Here is a 6,000-nt window from a genome sequence, read left to right on the forward strand (position 1 = left end):
TGCCAAAGTGCAGTTTAACAAATGTTGTCTGAGGGTGCACTGTGTACCAGGCTGTGCTAAGTTCTAAAAGGTACAAAGATAGATGAGATCTGGTCCCTATACCAGAAACTCTCAGTTCTAGTTGGGAAAACACACGTCACCGGACAATTTGGATATGCATACGGCTCTGTGGAAAGCACAAAGGAGGGCTACTGAGCACCATCCAGATGACGCGATATCTGAGCTGAGTCAGGGCAATCACGCAAAGGGAGACTGGAAGGATGTTCTGGGCACGGAGAACAGTAAAGAAAGATCCAATAATCTGGTTTGATTAAAAACTACAAGTAGGGAGTTCTTAGAAGCAGGGAAAGGCAGAAAATGAGGTTAGAGGGGCAAATAAAGATGAGATCATGCAGAGTCTTGTTAAGGAAATCGACCTTGTCTTGGCAGATAGTGGAGACCACTAAAGGGTTTTTAATAGAAAACTGTCACGGCTGGAAGGAGGGTGGACTTGAGAGAAAAAAACTACAAGCAAGGAGACCAGTTAGGAAGAAACAAAAATGGTCCACGTGAAAAGCGACGGGAGCTTGCATCAGAGCAGTGGTCGTCGGGACGGAGAAGAGAGGATAGATCTTACTGTTCTCACAGCCTGGAATGCATTTTTGCATTTTTTTTTTTTTTTTTCAGATCTCAGTTTTTCTGCGCTGCCTTTCCTACCTCCAGGCTAGGGCAGGTCCGCCTACTCTACTATAGCATAGCTCTGGATACCTCCATTCATTACTCTTCCTGGTCGTCATTGTAGGCTTATGCCTGGGGTTATTTGATTAAGGTTCCTCATTAAGGAACGTGGACCTCAAAAAAAACATAGAATGGTTGGCATAAATGACAAAGATTTATTTCTTGCAGTCCTGGAGGCCAGAAAGTCTGAGATCAAGGTGCTGGCATGTTTCGTGTCTGATGAGGACCTGCTTCCTGATTCATAGATAACGTCTCCGTGTTGTGTCCTCACGTGGTGGAAAGGAGGCAAGAAAGCCTTTTGGGGTGTCTTTTATAAGGGCACCAATCCTATTCTCAAGGGCTCCCCCTCATGACCTAATTACCTATAAGAGTCCTCACTTCCTAATGCCATCATATTGGGGGTCAAGCTTTTAACATGTGAATTTTAGGGAGACACAAACAGTCAGTCCATGACAGACTATAAACTCCATAGGGATGGAAACCATATCTGATTGGCTCACTACTATATTCTCAGCCTTCACACAGCGTTTGGCACATAATAGAAACTCAATAAGTATTTCTGGAATGAATGGATGACAGATTTGACTGCTATTTGGAATCTCTATAAGAATTCAAAGAACATCTATGTGGGCTAAAAGAGCTGGTGTAGACTTTACAGACAAGATATAAACACAGAAAAAGTTAAGTAACAATGTAAGACAACAACACAATAGAGTGACAAAGCAATATGTGATACTTGTCAGGTAATCGGTACAAATTCTGTGCTAAAAAAGGAAGAGTACATCAGCTATGATGTTTTTGTCAGCAAATAACAAAAATCTCAACTCAAACTGGCATTAGCTATAAGGGAATTTATTATCTCTCATAACAGAGATTTGGAAGACGGGCAGATGCAGAGTATTTGATACAGTAAGTGACTCCAGAAGTCCTTTCCCTCTGCCCTGCCATCCCTGAGCAGGCTTCACGCCAGGCTGAGTGGCAGGATGCCCACCGAAATTCCAGACATGGAAATATCCTACTGAATAAGGGGAGACTGTCTTCTCCTGTGTCTCCTTCCCTGGAGTTCCCCAGCAACTTCTCCCATCATTTCACTGGCCAGAACTAGGTCATGTGCCCATCCCTGGGCTGACCAGTGGGAAGGAGAGTAGGATTTCTGTGACTTAGACCAACCACAATCCACTCTGGAGCTTGGATGGCATCACTGTCTACTGAGTTAAAAAGGAGGGGTAAGGATTCCGTAGAAATCAGGAACTGTTACACATTAATAAATGGAAAAATGAATGTTGGCTAAAAATCAAGTATCCACTGCAGCCCACCTCTTTGTTTACCTGACATCTGCTCACATCTTTCATCCCATACAAAGAGGCACCATGCCGAAATTGCCTAGAAAAGTCTTGATTGAGGAAGTAAGACTTAAGTTAGGTCTTTAAAGAAGGGTAGGATTTGTACACATGGAGAACAGGCAATGAGAAATGAGATGTTGGAGGTGGGAATTAGCCAGATTTGCACCTAGAAAATGCCCCCTCCAAGAGCTACTGTTTAAGCCCAGGCAACTCTGTGTAAGGGAAAGAGTTGGACTTTGACAGCAAAAAGGTTTAGATTCACATCTTCGCTCTGCTACTCAAGTTTCTTAAACTCTAAGAGTCTTATTTCCTCCTGGGTGAAGAGGGATGGAAGGTCTGCCTCCCTGGAATGTGATCAGGATCATAGCAGACTGTTTGGGACAGAACCTCACACGGAGAAAATGCCCAGCATATGTTTTTCTCCCTTCCTCCCTTGGAAAGGAAGGCTGTTCTAGAGCACGCTTTGAGTTGCCAACACAAACTTTAGTCCTACTGTGAAATAGAGGCAGCAGCCTGTGCTTGGAGGTCAAGTCTTGAAGCAAGAGTTTTCATTCTCACTTGAATCTTAGGTGAATGTTGGGCCTCTTCTTGCCTTCTTTATTTCTAGCCCTTGATACTTTTTGACAGAAACTTTGCACAAATCCAAGTGAAAAACAGAGGGACTTATCTAGAGCCACAGATGCAGAGATGGAAAGCATTTATCCAAGTGCTTCAGTTATCTAAAGGGGCCCCTCTAAGGGTCTGACAGCCCAAGAAGTTAGAGCTGTGCTTCAGGATCGGTGGGGCCTCCACAGACCCATGAGAGAATTGGGGAACGCCGTGAACACTTATCATAAAAATGCACATATGTACAAAGATTATTGCATACATAGTATATATTATTGTGTGTAATGCCCATGGGTTCTGAGACCCCAGAACGAGAAGCCCTGAATTAGCAGGTTTGTTTGAGATGGTCCAGGTCTGCTTTCTGCAAGAAAGTGAGAAAAGAACTGGCTTTGCTCCGGTGTAAAACCCGGTAGTGAACTGCAGACTCAGAACAGGGATGCCTGCTCCTGGCTCCACACTTCGTCCCAGGCCTGAGGGGACGGACTTGGAGGGTTTGTGTGATGCTAATGCTGATGCTGACTTGAGAGAAACTAGCTCAATAAGACAGGTTCTTTGTCCTGGGAGGATTCCCTCCCCCACCCAAGAGCTCTTAAGAATCCAGGGACAGAGAGACAAAAAGACAAAAAAAAACAAAGATGCAGCTAAAGAGAGAAAGGATGGGACAGAGATTTAAAAACAAACAAAACGTCAGGAGAGCTGCTCCAAGAACTTCAGTCTTTGGTGTAGGTGGGGGAGGGGCTGCCAGTCTGGGCGGGTCCGAGAAGTGGCGGTTGAGGGGATTTAGGGAAGCAACCTTGAAATCGTGTACAGCACTTACATAAAATTGGAAAGCATTAATTGTCCAGATGAAAGAATGGGGAAGGACTGCTTTCCGGAGTTTATGAGAAGCTCCAAACTGTCCCTAGCCTCCGGTTCACTGGCGCCGCCTCTGCGGCCGCAGCTGCGCAGCCCCGCAGCCCAGCGGACTGCAGAGGCCCAAGGACGCTCGCGGCCCAGCCCGGAGTGTTAGCTGGTGCGAGAACTGCACAGCGGCTTCTTAATGGAGCTCCCCAGGAGCCCAACTCGATCGCCTGCCTGCATTATTAATGCATTATGTCATCTTTCCTTGCACTTGCTCTCAGCTGCTGAAATTTTATAGAGCAGTATTATTAATTGAAGCAATTAGTGCTGGGAGTATCAGCACAGCCACGTCAGAGGCCTGGGGATGTGCAAGGCAAGGATCTCTCCCTTCCCCTCTTTGTACCCACTTTCTCTCTCTGGCCCACCCACTTCCCTACACCTCCCACCCCCACCTCTCTTGTTTCTACTCCACCCCCACTTTTTCTCTCTTTCTCTTCCAGTACTTTCTCAGTATCCCCCCAGGAGCGACTCAGTACCCACTACCCTTCCCAAGCTGAAATCATTCACAGTCTCCCACCACTCTCCTAGCACAGGCAGACAGGCAGACAGAATACATGTGACTGCAGCTGACTCCTGCCTGGAGTCCCCATCTGGTTGAATGAGATGGAAGACCATCCTTATGTGCTTATCTTGGCTTGGATCTCCGATGGACAGAGAGGATAGTAGGTAGAAAAAGGAGGGCCTCAGACCTGTCAGATTCGTTCATTCATTCATTCATTCATTCATTTTTTCCTCTGTGTGTACCCAGCCTTATGATAGGCATTGTGGAAACAGGAGATAACAGAGCTCAGCCCCTTGGACTAGCATTGTAGCCAGAGAGACTAGACTGGCTTGTGAAACAATTAGAGCAAAACAGGGCACTGCAGAGGGTCCCGAAGCAGTGATCCGCAGGGATTGCCCAGCTCCTCAGAGCACCCCCGTGGCCCAGGTAGTAAGAAGAAGGGCCTAGGGAAGCAAAGGGGCCCTGAAGGGTGAGAAAAGAGAGGTGTTTACAGGCTACAGGAGGGTGAGAGCGGAGGCAGTGTAGAGTGAGAGAGGAAGGGAGGCGCAGGGTGGACAGGTAGAGAAGGTGGGGTGGGGACTGGATAGCTCCCCATTTTCATGAGATGGAAACCCTGAGCCCAGCCCAGCCCAGCCGAAGCTGAGACCTAGAAGCAACCGGAAAAACTGGCCAGGGGCCAGGGGCCAGGACACCAGGGCCCACGCCGCAGATCCTTTCACTGGGAATCAGAACTGACACCTGAGAGGCCAGAGGCTCAGGTTCCCCGTAAAATAAACAGATACCAGGTTGGAAACATCCAAGATGAACAATCGCCTGCTGCTCCCCCCCATACTCCCTGCTCCCCTCCCGGCTCATCGGAACAGGTGCACCTTGTGTTACAGAAAGTGACCTCCTTGGAAGTCTGGGGCAAGTGATCTGTTTAGGTACAGAACCTTCTAGTGCAAGTACACTCTTAGTTTTTAAACATTTTTATTATGAAAATTTTCCAATACACAAGAGAGAGAATAGAATAATGAACCCTCATAATACTATAGCCCAGCTTCAAAATCGATCACCCCGTAGTCAATCTTCTTTTATCCATCTTCCCCCAACTTTTTGGGAGGTAGGAGCATGCCCTTTAATCATTTGTTAAATTATCCAATGTGCCCAGCCAGGGGTAGAGTGTTAATTGTGGACTTCTCCCCACAATTGGAGAAGTGGGAATAAATAGGTGAGAGAAAGGTCACAGGCAGTAAATAACAAAATCCAAGCCCCCGATCTTCCTTCCTTCAGACAGCACCCCTAGAAGGTTAAGACCAATGCAGGGAATAAAGATGAAAAGTGTTTTGGGGAGGGGTTACCAACTACCCTTATGGTCTGACCTCAGTTCCCTGAGCTCTGTTTACTCATCTCCCAGGCCTGGCGGTGCCCCACTCCCCTCCTTCTGACCACCCTTGCTGACCACCCTTACTCCATACCCCCATTGAAACCCGGTCTAAGGAAAGAGGCTCAGGTTAGTGAATAAGCTATAGTATCACCTATAACTGCCCAACAAACTTTCTGCAACTACGGAAATGTTTTATTCTGTGCTGTCCAGTATGGCAGCCACAAGCCACATGTGGTGATTAAGCACTAGAAATGTGGCCCTAGGGAAGGCCTTGAGTGCCAGGTTAAGAAGGCAGGACTTTGTCCTGTGGGGTGGCAGGGAATTATGGGAGATGTCTAAGCAAAGGAATGTTTGATGGGAGCAGAGAGGCTTTATGCTTTTATGTGCTTATTGGAGTGATTGTTACCATTGACTGATCATGACCTTCTGGGTGGTAGACACTGGTCTAAGCTCATGTACAGTCTCATTTAATTCTCATGTACAGTTCTATGAAGGTGATGTTTTACAGAGAGAAAAACTGAAACTCAGTGATAGTAAGAGTCATGTAGTCAGTGAGTGGCAGAGAA

The sequence above is a fragment of the Rousettus aegyptiacus genome, unplaced genomic scaffold, assembly GCF_014176215.1.
Source record: "Rousettus aegyptiacus isolate mRouAeg1 unplaced genomic scaffold, mRouAeg1.p scaffold_m13_p_7, whole genome shotgun sequence".
NCBI classification, from domain to species: Eukaryota; Metazoa; Chordata; class Mammalia; order Chiroptera; family Pteropodidae; genus Rousettus; species Rousettus aegyptiacus.